The following is a 12,570-nucleotide window of genomic DNA, read 5'->3' on the forward strand; positions in this document are numbered from 1 at the left end:
TGGTGGCTCATGCCTGTAATCCAAGCACTTTGAGAGGCCGAGGTGGGCAGATCATGAGGTCAGGAGTTTGAGACCAGCCTGACCAGTATGGTGAAACCCTGTCTCTATCAAAATACAAAAATGTGCCTGTAGTCCCAGCTACTCAGGAAACTGAGACAGGAGACTTGCTCAAATCCGGGAGGCAGAGGAGAGGCTGCTGTGAGCTGAGGTCGTGCCATTGCAGTCTAGCCTGGGGGACAGAGCAAGACTGTCTCAAAAAAAATATATGAAACAGTCTTGTGTTAAATGCAAAAAGAAAATCTAAAATTATATATATAATCTATGTACAGAAAAGAATACCAGAAACAGAGATAATCTTTGTCTTAGGCATTGAAATCTTAGGAAAATTTTTTCTTCTATTTATATTTTCTAAATTCTATATTTACTTTTAAGATAGAAAGAAATAAACATTTTCAAAGTGATTTTGCGGACAAGTACAAGAAGATTTTAACATGTTCTTTCACTAATTAGGCAAGGTGAAAGAAACTTAGGACTTGCTATTAGGTTGTGATAAATGTTAACTTTATATTTTTTAATTTTGGTTTTATTTTATTTTGATTTATTTATTTACTTATTTATTTTGAGTTGGAGTCTCGCTCTGTCTCTAGGCTGGAGTGCAGTAACGTGATTTCCGTTCACTGCAACCTCCGCCTCCCAGGTTCAAGCATTCTCCTGCCTCAGCCTCCTGAGTAGCTGAGACTACAGGCATGTGCCACCACTCCCAGCTAATTTTTGTTATTTTAGTAGAGACAGGGTTTCACCATGTTGACCAAGATGGTCTCCATCTCCTGACCTCATGATCCACCTACCTCGACCTTCCAAAGTGCTGAGATTACAGGCATGAGCCATCGTGCCAGCCCCCAATTTTGTTTTAAAATATCAACTTTAGAGCTCATTCTGAAAACAGTACTGAAAAATCCTCACGAGTTCACAGGAAAACATTTACCAAAAACAGATTTCTTTGCAAATTACTGAAGAATTGTGTATTCCTCTTCCAATAGAAAAAGTAACTAGGTATTACTGTGACACAGGAATCTACACAAGCTTTTAAAAACAATTATTTAATTTCAGATGGGAGTGGGAATGTATTTTATTCCTTTTGACACTCATTTTCATGTGAGTTCTTTTTGTCAATTTTCTTACTGTAAAAATAATACATGATATTGTAGAAATTTGTAAAATAATAGCCAGGTGTGGTGGCTCATGCCTGTAATCCTAGGGGTTTGGGAGGCTGAGACAGGAGGATCCTTGAGGCCAGGAGTTTGAGACCAGCCTGGGCAGCATAGCTAGACTTCAGTCTCTACAAGAAATGTAAAAATTAGTAGACTGGGCACAGTGGCTCACACCTGTAATCCTAGCAATCTCCGAGGCTGAGGAGGGTGACTCACTTGAGGTCACAAGTTCAAGACCAGCCTAACTAACATAGTGCAACCCCATCTTTAGTAAAAATGTAAAAATTAACTGGGCATGGTGGCAGGCACTTGTAATCCAATCTATTTGGAGGCTGAAGCATGAGAATTGCTTGAACCCAGGAGGTGGAGGTGGCAGTGAGCTGAGATCATGCCACTGTATTCCAGACTAGATGACAGAGAGACTCTGTCTCAAAAAACAAAATAAAATAAAAATAAAAATTAACAGGATGTGGTGGCATGTGCTTGTAGTTCCAGTTACTCAGGGGGCTGAGGATCGCTTGAGCCCAGGAGGTTAAGGCTGCAGTGAGCTATGATTGTGCCACTGCACTCCAGCCTGGGCAACAGAGTGTAAAAAAAAAAAAAAAAAAGAAGAAAGAAAGAAAAGAAAACAAATAAATTCGTAAAATACATAAATGACTTTTTCAGAACTCATATTCACACAGATTATACAGAGATAATAAAGATTAACTTTATTTTTACTTATTCTCTTTCTCTCATTTATCTTTCTCTTTCTCAAAGCCAGTATCACACTGAGTAGATTTTGTAGCAGTGTGAAGGGTCACCAGTAAGATCTCCCATTCAGAAAGAATGTGCCGATCAGCGGTGAGGAGTGAGTTAGCTAATAGTCTTCAGCCAACAGGCTCTTTAAAATCTGCTGTAATGTTTGAGAAGCCCTGCTTGCCCTGTTCTCTGGCATCTCTGCGTTCTCATGAGAAGCTCTAGCACGTGACTAAGCAGAGCCCTGAGTATTAGGGCCTAGCCCTTTCCGTCCAATGCACCATCTTCAGCACTCTCTGTGCCAGAGCTCCTGTTGGCTGAGATTTTCTTGGGGTTGAGCTACAGCCAGGGTCTCCTCTTACCCCATGCTCTTTCTTCCCTCTCTCCTCTACAGTTGTCAGACATGCATTGTCTTGTGAAGTCTGTTCTCCTATTTTATCACCTCCTTTATCTGTCACAGGCATTATCCTGCCCAATTGTTTGCTTCCCAGAGGACTCAACTAAAACAGTTTTATATTTTGATTTTCTCATTTACCATTAAGTGGTGAGCATTTCCCAATGGTATTAAAATATTTTCATAAACATTACTTTTATTTTTATGGATTTGTTTTCCAAAGAACAAATTTGTTTTATACAGAGCATTTCCCAATGGTATTAAAGTATTTTTATTAATATTATATTGGACCGGGCGCGGTGGCTCATGCCTGTAATCCCAGCACTTTGGGAGGCCGAGACGGGTGGATCACAAGGTCAAGAGATTGAGACCATTCAGGTCAACATGGTGAAACCCCGTCTCTACTAAAAATACAAAAAAATTAGCTGGGCATGGTGGTGCATGCCTGTAATCCCAGCTACTCGGGAGGCTGAGGCAGGAGAATTGCCTGAGCCCAGGAGGCAGAGGTTGCGGTGAGCCGAGATTGCGCCATTGCACTCCAGCCTGGGTAACAAGAGCGAAACTCCGTCTAAAAATAAATAAATAAATAAATAAATAAATAAATATTATATTTATTTATATGGATTTGTTTTTCCCTAGTTTCTATGGCCCAGGAATACTTCTGACATGTATAAGATGTTCCCAGCCTTTGCCTTTACAAATAATAATGTGATGGACATAATGGTAAAGTTTCTTTACATGAATTTCAGAATATTTTTTCAGAATAGATTTCACAAAGTGTAATTACCAGCTTAAGATTCTTGCTACATTTTGAAAAATTGATTTTAAAAAAAGTACTAACTCACATCCTAACCAGCAATGTGTTCCCTATTCACCGACCTTTTATGTGGTGCCTAAGTATGTGCTCTTATAAAAAGCATCTTCATTAATATCTTCATAGGTACATCTTTGTTCACATTCCTGATTATCAAGTCCCTCCAACTGGTTGCTGAGAGGTTTCTTTAGACTTGTATACACCACTGTGCTACCTCTTCCCCACTTCTGCAGTACAGTCTCTAAAACAGGGTAGCCCCTCACAGGAGGCTCTGAGTCTTCTTTATGGGCACTTGATGACAGCGAGCTGCAGAAAGACCTGAATATGCTTTGCTGTCTTCTGCAACTATACAGAGGCCAAGGAGACCAAATGTCCCACTGGAAGGAAATGCTGGAGCTATAATACTATCTTCTCATGGTGCTACCTTCCACCATTCATGGAAGATACAGGAAGCTGTTTGTTTTCCTAGTTTCTATGGCCCAGGAATACTTCTGACAAAACATTGAGAATGTGTTCCTACTTACCAGAAACAAAACCAAACCTCACTAAGTCATTTATATTGTTCTCTAAGCTGTTTATTCTAATTAGCTCCTTATCTAACCTTTTTTCTAGGTTCTTAGTTTCTTTGCATTGGGTTAGCTCATGTTCTTTTAGCTCTGAGAAGTTTGTTATTACCCACCTTCTGAAGCCTGTTTCTGTCAATTCATCAGACTCATTCTCCATCCAGCTTTGATCCCTATCTGGTGAGGAATTGTGATACTTTGGAAGAGGAGAGGTGTTCTGGTTTTTGGTGTTTTCATCATTTTTGTGCTGGTTTCTTCCCATCTTATTGGCTTTATCTACCTGTAGTCTTTGTAGTTGGTGATTTTCGGATGGGGTCTCTAAGTGGACATTCTTTTTGTTGATGATGAAGTTATTTCTTTCTGTTTCTTAGTTTTCCTTCTAACAGTCAGGCCCCTCTGCTGCAGGACTGCTGGAGGTTCACTCTAGACCCTGCTTGCCTGGGGATCGTAAGGGTTGCTGTGGGTTTCTTCTTCTGTTATCTTCATCCCTACCAGATGTCAGCCTGAGCTCTCCTTTATGAGGTGTCTCTTTGGGTATGCAGGGATTGGGGAGCTGCTTGAGGAGATAGTCTGTCCCTTATAAGAGCTTGAGTGCTGTGCTGGGAGCTCCATTGCTCCATGTAGAGATGCTGAGCAAATACTTTTAAGTCTGCTGCAGAAGAACTCATAACCGCCTCTTTTCCCAGGTGCTCTGTCCTAGGAAGGTCGGGTTTATTTATAAGTTCCTGTCGTGCTGCTGCCTTTTTTCATAGACGCCCTGTCCCACAGGGAGTAGTCTGGTCACAGTCTGTCAGCAGAGGCATTGCTGAGCTGCTGCAGGCTCTGCCCAGCTGCTGTGTGAAGTGGTAGTGGCAGACTGTCAGTAGTGGTGGTTGCCCTTCCCCACACTGAGCTGGACCACCTTGGTCCAGCTGCGCTTGCTGCAAAACTGGCAATCCAGAGCATTACAGATTGCTTGTTTTGTGGGGGTGGTACCTGCCGAGCCAGATCGCCTGGCTCCCTGTCTCTGCCCCCTCCCTTTCAGTTGAATGGGCAGCTCTGTCTCCCAGGCCTTCCAGGCGCCAGTTGTAACGGCCGCCCAGACTTGTGTGAGTTTCTGTGCGCCAAGCCAGCACATACTGAAACTGCGGGGCTGAAAACTCATGGCGCTTTTCGTCCAGGGAATCTCCTGGTCTATGGGCAGTAAAAATTGGTTTGGAAATGTGGTGGGCACTCAACCTCTGCATTGTTCTTGCTGGGAACTGCAGTCTGGAACTATTCCTATTTGGCCATCTTGGATCCTCCCAAATTAGTTATTAGTTATAAAAGGAGAAATAGTACATTTATGGTGGAGAAATTTAATACATATCATCTTAACAAAATGATCAATTTTAATATTACGAACAGGATAAATTGACATCCTAGGGTTTCCAGTATAAAGTATTCTGAGGAACACATTATTAATTCCAGTATATTCCTTCTGAAGATTCATAATCTAAATTAATTATGAACCAACAGCAGAGAAACCCAAAATGTGGGACAATTTGGAACAGAGGTGTAATCTTACAAATATCCAGATCAAAAATCCAAAGAAATGCTAAAGAGTTGTTTAATATTAAAGAAAGTTAAAGAGATTGATAATGGAATACAACCTGTGATCTTAGCTTGAATTCTGAATGAAAAAAATAATAAATAACCATAAAGGACATTATTGGGACAATTTGAATTTGAGTGAATATGGAATGAATGTCAGATAAAAGTATTCAATCAATGTTAAATTTTCTGATTTTGACAGCTTGACTATGATTATGTAAGAGAATATCCTTATTCTTAGGAAATAATCACTGAAGTATTCAGAGACAGAGTTTTGTAATATCTGTAACTTTTCTCAAATTGTTCAGAGAGGAAGAAGGAATGATGAATCAGGTAGGGTGAAAGCTCATAGGATCATTTATGATTGAATCATTTGCCAAGGTCTCCTGTAGATATTAATATGTATATATTTTATTTTATTACTTGCAACTTAAAAAATAATTGCTGTGAGTTGTATCATAAACAATATTTGCTTATTCTTAGATTTGGTTTAGTAATTTCACTTTGGGGATTTATTCAAAGGAAATGGTAAAATAGAGGCACAATTTTGTTACAAGGGAACTCATCAAAATTTACATGCTACTGTGGAAAACTGGAAAAAACTCACACATCCAATAATAGAGTGTTGTTTTAAGATTATGCAGTCACTAAAATGCTGCAAAATAATTACTAATGGCATGTAAAATGCCATTGTTAAGCGATAAAGACAAGATACACAATGGTACCCAAAGAATCACTCCATTACTTTGTATGCATACCCATAGTCACATGCATAAAAGATTGCAAAACTATACATGAAAATGTTAATAGTGGTAATTTTAACATGTAGGAGATAAAAGGTAACCTAACATTTTTACTTGACGCTACTTTGAAAATTTGCTAAAACAAACTAATTGTTTTGTAATTAAAACAAATAATTTTCTGCAGTCTAGAGTATGACTTAAAGACGTATCAGTAGCCATAAATATAAATTAGACTCTGAGCTTCTTGTTAGATGTGTGCACACACATAAACACCTACATCTTTATTACATGCTATAACTGGCTTCCAGTGACATAAGATCCTGCTACTGAGGTTGGTGAATAACAGTGAAGCCTGACCCCTAAAGTTGTCCTTTGGTGGAATGTACACTCAGGAAATCCCTTTTCCATAGTCGTAAACTGATGTATGACTGTTATAAAGGGCCATGACCTGGTGGATTTGTTTCCTGTGAATGTATCCCAAGCCTGAAACCAAGTGCTGCACATTCTAGCAAGAAAATGTAATAGGGTTCATTAGAATCTGTGAAAGAGGCATAGTTCTTTTTATTATATGCTGAATTTGCATTTTCGCCATGTAAAAGCTTTTGAAATAATTCAGTTACTTATTTTATAATTTAATTTCCAAGGTTAGTTCTTTACATGTATTTTAGGACCTAAATTTCACAGTGTGGGCCTAAATTCAGACACTCTGTTACAGTTTATGTTTAAATTTTTTTTACAATCTAGATTGGTACTAAGGAGAAATGATGAATTGCTATTAGTGTACTAATAATAAACATTAAATTCTTCTAATAAGTACCAAATAATAACAAAGGATCAGAAAAAAAAACACATATTAACTACTGGGGATTACCCCCAACCTAAGCAATACCACAATGGAGATTCTTATACTAAGGATAACAAATTGTTACCCCTGAAATGTCAGTTAAGATTTATACTCATTAGCTTGAACCCTCCTCATAATTTCTAAATTATGCAACATTATCAGCAGGTCCAGGAGCCATCATGTGTATTGCAAGAGAATGAATTTTCAATATAGCTAATGTGTATGGTCTTCAATTCAGATTTCTGTTCCATAGCCCCACCCATGTATAAAAAGGCCCTACCCACTGATAAGAGACATATTTATATTCCCACAGCCAGATTCTCCCACTGTAATCAAGACTTCATCTAATGTAAGCACATGACTCACACACATTGATCCCTTTCCTGAAACTCAGAGTAAGAGCCAATTCTCAGCTATCTGTGGTCAGAGTGACAGAGGTGACTGGAAGAAGGGAAAACCACTGGTATTCCCAACTTCCGTTTTAACTAATAATCTTAACCTCTTCCTTGATGTCAACTCTCTTTTACTAAAGACTGTAATGAACACAGAAAGGGCCCAAGAGAAAAGCACAAGCTGATAATTCTAAAACTATACAATCAACAACTGAACAGTTGAAGGCTTGCCATTTTCATTTTCTTTCATGGCCAATATTCTAAATAAGTACTCTCCACCAACAGCCATCACCAATTCCTTTAATCTACTGCAATCCTGCCTCCACTTTCAGCACTCACTAAAAGCACTCTCTATCAACCTTCATGACATCCAGAGGTCAAAACCAGGGACATTTTCCTTCTTTCTCTTTTTTTCCTAGTTTTTTTTTTTTTTTTTTTTTTTTAACTAAACAGTGTTGACTATCACTCTAGATCTTTGATTTTTTTTTTCTTCCTTCTGAGTTTCATGCCATTTTGTTCTCCTAGATGTCCTGGTTATAACCATCAAGCTCTGCTGATTTAAGTATTAATCTATCTCTACCTCCAATTCAACACTTTCTTGTCACTTCCACTACTGCTCTCTTTGCCCTAATAGTGTTATAATTTAAGTAGGTTATTAAAATACTCCCCAATTTATCTTTCAATCTTGTCCTTTTTAGTCTATTTCCTTCAGGGCAGATAGATTGATCTTTTTGAATTATTTTACCACCCTACGTCCAGCACTCTGATAGTTTCTAATTGCATTTTTAAGAAAAGGCAAAAACCTTGCCAAATCTTATAGCCCTTAAAATTTCTACCCTTGACTACCTCTCTGACTTTGCTCGCAGCTGTCCATTAAGTATGCCTGAGGCCAGGCTGGTCTTACTGTCTTCTGAAAGTTTGAGTCCTTGCACTTACTGCTCCTAACCAAGGATAGTTTGCCTCCACAAACTATAGAGATGGTTCTTTGATCATCCTAGCTAAAGACACCCTAAAATTGTAGCATATTATGTTTTACTACCTTAGTGTATCACTAACCATGAAACCTTAGACATGTTACCCTGTGTCTCAACTTCCTCGTCTGAAAAATGCATTTTATATAAATAGTTACAACCTCATCAGGCGGTTAGAAGGATTTCATAAGTTATTATATCTGAAAAGCTTAACAACAAATAGTAAGCCCTATAGACATGTTTGCAACTATTGCTGTTATTAGTATTTATTTTTATTCTTTTCCTGCTAGAATATAAATGTCAGGTTTTGTTTGTCTTACCATTTTTTCTCAAGATGTAGAACAGTAAGACAGATAAAAAGCCCACAATAACTATTTGAATGATTGAATGAATAAATTAAGTATTTAATCATTTCTTTTGTGTTCAAAGTCTTCTGTTTTACCATTTTCCTTAGACAAAGTTATTTCTGTCACTTTCCTGAAACGCAGTCATTGGTTTTATTGGCATTTTTCCTCTCCCCTCATTCCTTTGGGGTGTTTAACTTGAAGCGATTCTCTGGCTTCAGCTATAGTCTCTGTGATGGTAGTTCTCACCATCACAGCTTTAGTCCAGACCACACCACCTACCTCTGCATTTGAGGGAATCTCTAAGGGGATAAAAGTTTGGCCTGGGGCTCAAAGGATGCACTAGGGTAGAGGATGAGTTCTGTGACTTTACTTGCTTTAAGATATGGTACAAATCACTTTTCTGGAGACCATATTATTTTTTACATAATAATTATGAATCTTACCTTCTGTCTCAAAGTATGCATCGAAACAAAGAGTTGATAGAAGTGAAAGTATTTTGTAAATTGTAAAACAGTAAATAATATTGAGGTGTTGTCAGATACCACAAATATGCTATTTCTACACATATACCCTGCTGCATTCTTAGAGTCAACATATTTAAACTATTTTTCTTCTTTCCTAAACTCAATTATTTCTAACTTTGCTTTCTTTCATTTCTCATATCCAATTACTAAACACTTGATTTTCCCTCTGTAATGTATCTAAAATGCTCCTCCTACGCTGTTTTCCCAAACATAATCCTAGTCTCAACTTTCTTCAGTTTACATCTAGGTCATTACGACACTCTATTAGCAGGTTTCTCTGCCTCCTGCCTCTTTCTCTCAAGAAGTGTTCTCAAGTAATCTCATTTCAAACTTTCCAAAAAATTAATGATATTAGATTTCCTTTAATCTCAACAAGTTACTAGGATTTCAGTGACTTAAAATAACATAATTTATTATTTTACAGTGCAGAAGTCTAACAGATGCCTCCCTGGGCTAAAAGGAAGATGCTGACACCTGGTGAAAATTGAGATGTTGTCAGGGCTACATTCTGTTCTGAATAATATGGAGGAGAGTCTATTTTCTTGCCTTTTCCAGCTTCCATAGGCCACCACTGTTTCTTGGCTTGGGACCCTCTTCCTTCATCAGCAATTGTAGGTTGAGTCCTTCCTTCTCACATCACATCTCTTTGACGACAACTAGGAATGATGCTCTACTTTTGAAAACTCATGTGATTAGCTTGGGCCTACCCAGTTAATCCATGATTACCTCCTCATCGCAAAGTCTGTAACCTTAATCATCAGTCATGTCCGTTTTACCATGGAAGGTAACGTAGTCATAGGTTCTGGGGATTAGATCACAGATGTCTTTTGAGGTGAAGGGTATCGTTCTGCCTACCACACCAATTTATGGTATCATTCCTCTGATCAAAAACTATAAATGATTCTCAATTGTTCATAAATGTAAAGCTTACTTTTTGGTACATCTTTACTGAGACTTCAAACTAAATTCATAACTTTTCCCAAATATAGATCCTCTGCTACTATGAAGATAGTCTCCCTGGCATACCTTAAACATGTTATGCTTTATGTTAGTGTGTTTGCTGATTATCCTTCCATTTGAAATGTCCTGCAGTCTCTCCTTTGCTTACATCAAAGTCCTGTCATTTTTTTCAAAGTCCAATTTAAGTCCCACCTCATCAATGAAATCTCCCCTCTTGAAGTTACCTTTCTCTAAGTTATTTTGTATGAAACCTCTACTGTATTTGGTGGATTTCTGTTGTTTGTCTTTTCAGAATTTATTCATTCTTCATGTAATAGCATTTTATTTTTCTTTGGGGGATGATTTTTTTTTCTTATTAGACAAAAACTTTTGCTTTTTTCTCAGCTAAAGTGCCCTCCCATGGCCAGGGTGAACTCATATTCTCAGCTAGACTGTCATATGCTGTCTTCTTAGACCACAAGCTCCCAAGAAGTAAAATGGTTAGAGTTCACACCTTCTAGAAGCAACACACTGCTACCTAAATCACTAGAACTGTCCTGTTTTTTTTTTTTTTTTAGCTTTTACTCTAACTTTATTGACTTTATCATATGTTTCTATAACTTTTTTTAGTTTCACCAGAATTGTTTTTTTCCCCTAAGAATCAAGAAACCCCAACTATAATAGTCTCCACTGTTCTTTATTCTCATAACTTTGAATCCCTAAGTTCTTTTGCGAATGATAGTATATTTTATACTCTTTTGAATATTCCACAACCTTTTGCAAATTACTAAACACAGAAAAACTTTTCAATAAATATTGATTAACTCATAAAGCACTGTAGTTTTTTTTCATTTTTTAAGAATGCAAACTGTACCTGATAGTAGCTGGAAGATTAGAAAAATGACACTTACTTCCTTGGAACAACACATCCTGCCATCCCCAGAAGGAATAGTACTGAGAATAACAGAAAATAATTGATTCTTTCTGGTAGATTAATTGGAAAGGTCATCATTGGTCAGCAATACATGATTATATTTTTATGTATAGTTCCTATTATCCACTAGTATAACCAATCCCTAATCTAAAGTTCTGTATCACTTAGTCACGTGGTCTCCATTTATTTGGCATGTAATGGATCCACTTACATTAATTCCATTAAATGAGCTTAAATTGTGCTAACTTTCTTAATAGGAACACTGCACACTACGTAGCTAATAAGAAAATCATGGAAGTCTTTTCCCACATATTTCACTGAAATTTACATAAACTGAACAGAGTATTTGTGTTTGGGTTTGCATAATAGATAGCTAGCATTAGTGGGTGACCAGACAGGATATTTAAAAGAGATTCATGTTTTATGTCTTTTCTTAATGAATTCATGTTGGAACCTAATGAACAGCACTTATATTTAATAATGTTTTATGACTGTTTAGGGAAAAGTATGTTCTAGAATTGATCAGAGTCAAATTCAGTGCTTATAATTTTATCCTTTTGAAAACTGTGATATTCTGTCTAACACCAGTTTCTTGGGATCTTTTTCCTCATCTGCATAATCTCTTCAAAATGGCCAATTCTTCCATCATCATAAAAGTTTAGGGTATTTCTCTCTGAAATCCCTTGAAGATGAGACATTTAGCACCTCCCAGAGAGAGATACCAGGGGGGTCTGAGATACAAGAAAGATGGAGTTTAATTTAATTGAGAGAGGAACATGATTGAAGAAACATTTTTAGGGGAATATCAGTTATTGAACATATTACCTTTGAATGCCTAGTGAATATGTAAGTGGAGATGTTAGGTAATTGGACACAGATATCTGGAACCCATGGCAAATACTCAGACTGGGAGTAATCAGTATCTAGACAGCAATTAGAGATATGAAACTATATGGAATGGAATAGGGAGTGGCTATATGGAGAGAAAATGTACAAGATTGAGCTTTGGGGCATTTTATTGTTGATAGGTCCATGGTAGAGGATAGGGAAAAACTGAGGGAGATTTAGCAAAAGACTGAGAAGCAGGTAGAAAAACAGATTAGTGTAGTATCCTGGAAGCTGAGAGAAAAAACGTGTTTCTAACAGTTCTCTTCCTTAATCTTCTGGGTTCTCAGACCTTGAACTAAATCAGTGTGATGGTTCTATGACAATTCAAAGATTCTGTTTTACAAGAATTTCTATTTCTCCCAAGAAAACTCTAAACTAGATCTGAGACTAACTCCTTATGATCTTCCTCTGCCTCTGGTATGGCCAGAAAATCAGTGAAATTAGGAGTCAGAAGACCTCAGTTCTCATGACAGCTCCATGTATTGCCACTGGTGTGACCCAGGACAAATTGCTTAACTTCCTTGACAAATGGTCTTAGCCATAACTGCCTGCCCCAGCTGCAGGCTAATGAAAGATACAAGGAGCTGAGGGATGGAGCAAGTACTCTGTAGGCTGCTGAAGGACTATACTGAGGTAACTGTTCATCACTGTGTTGGAGTTTCAGAAGAATCAAGCTTCTTCTCTGCTGTGAAGGCT

The sequence above is a fragment of the Callithrix jacchus genome, chromosome 3, assembly GCF_049354715.1.
Source record: "Callithrix jacchus isolate 240 chromosome 3, calJac240_pri, whole genome shotgun sequence".
NCBI lineage: Eukaryota > Metazoa > Chordata > Mammalia > Primates > Cebidae > Callithrix > Callithrix jacchus.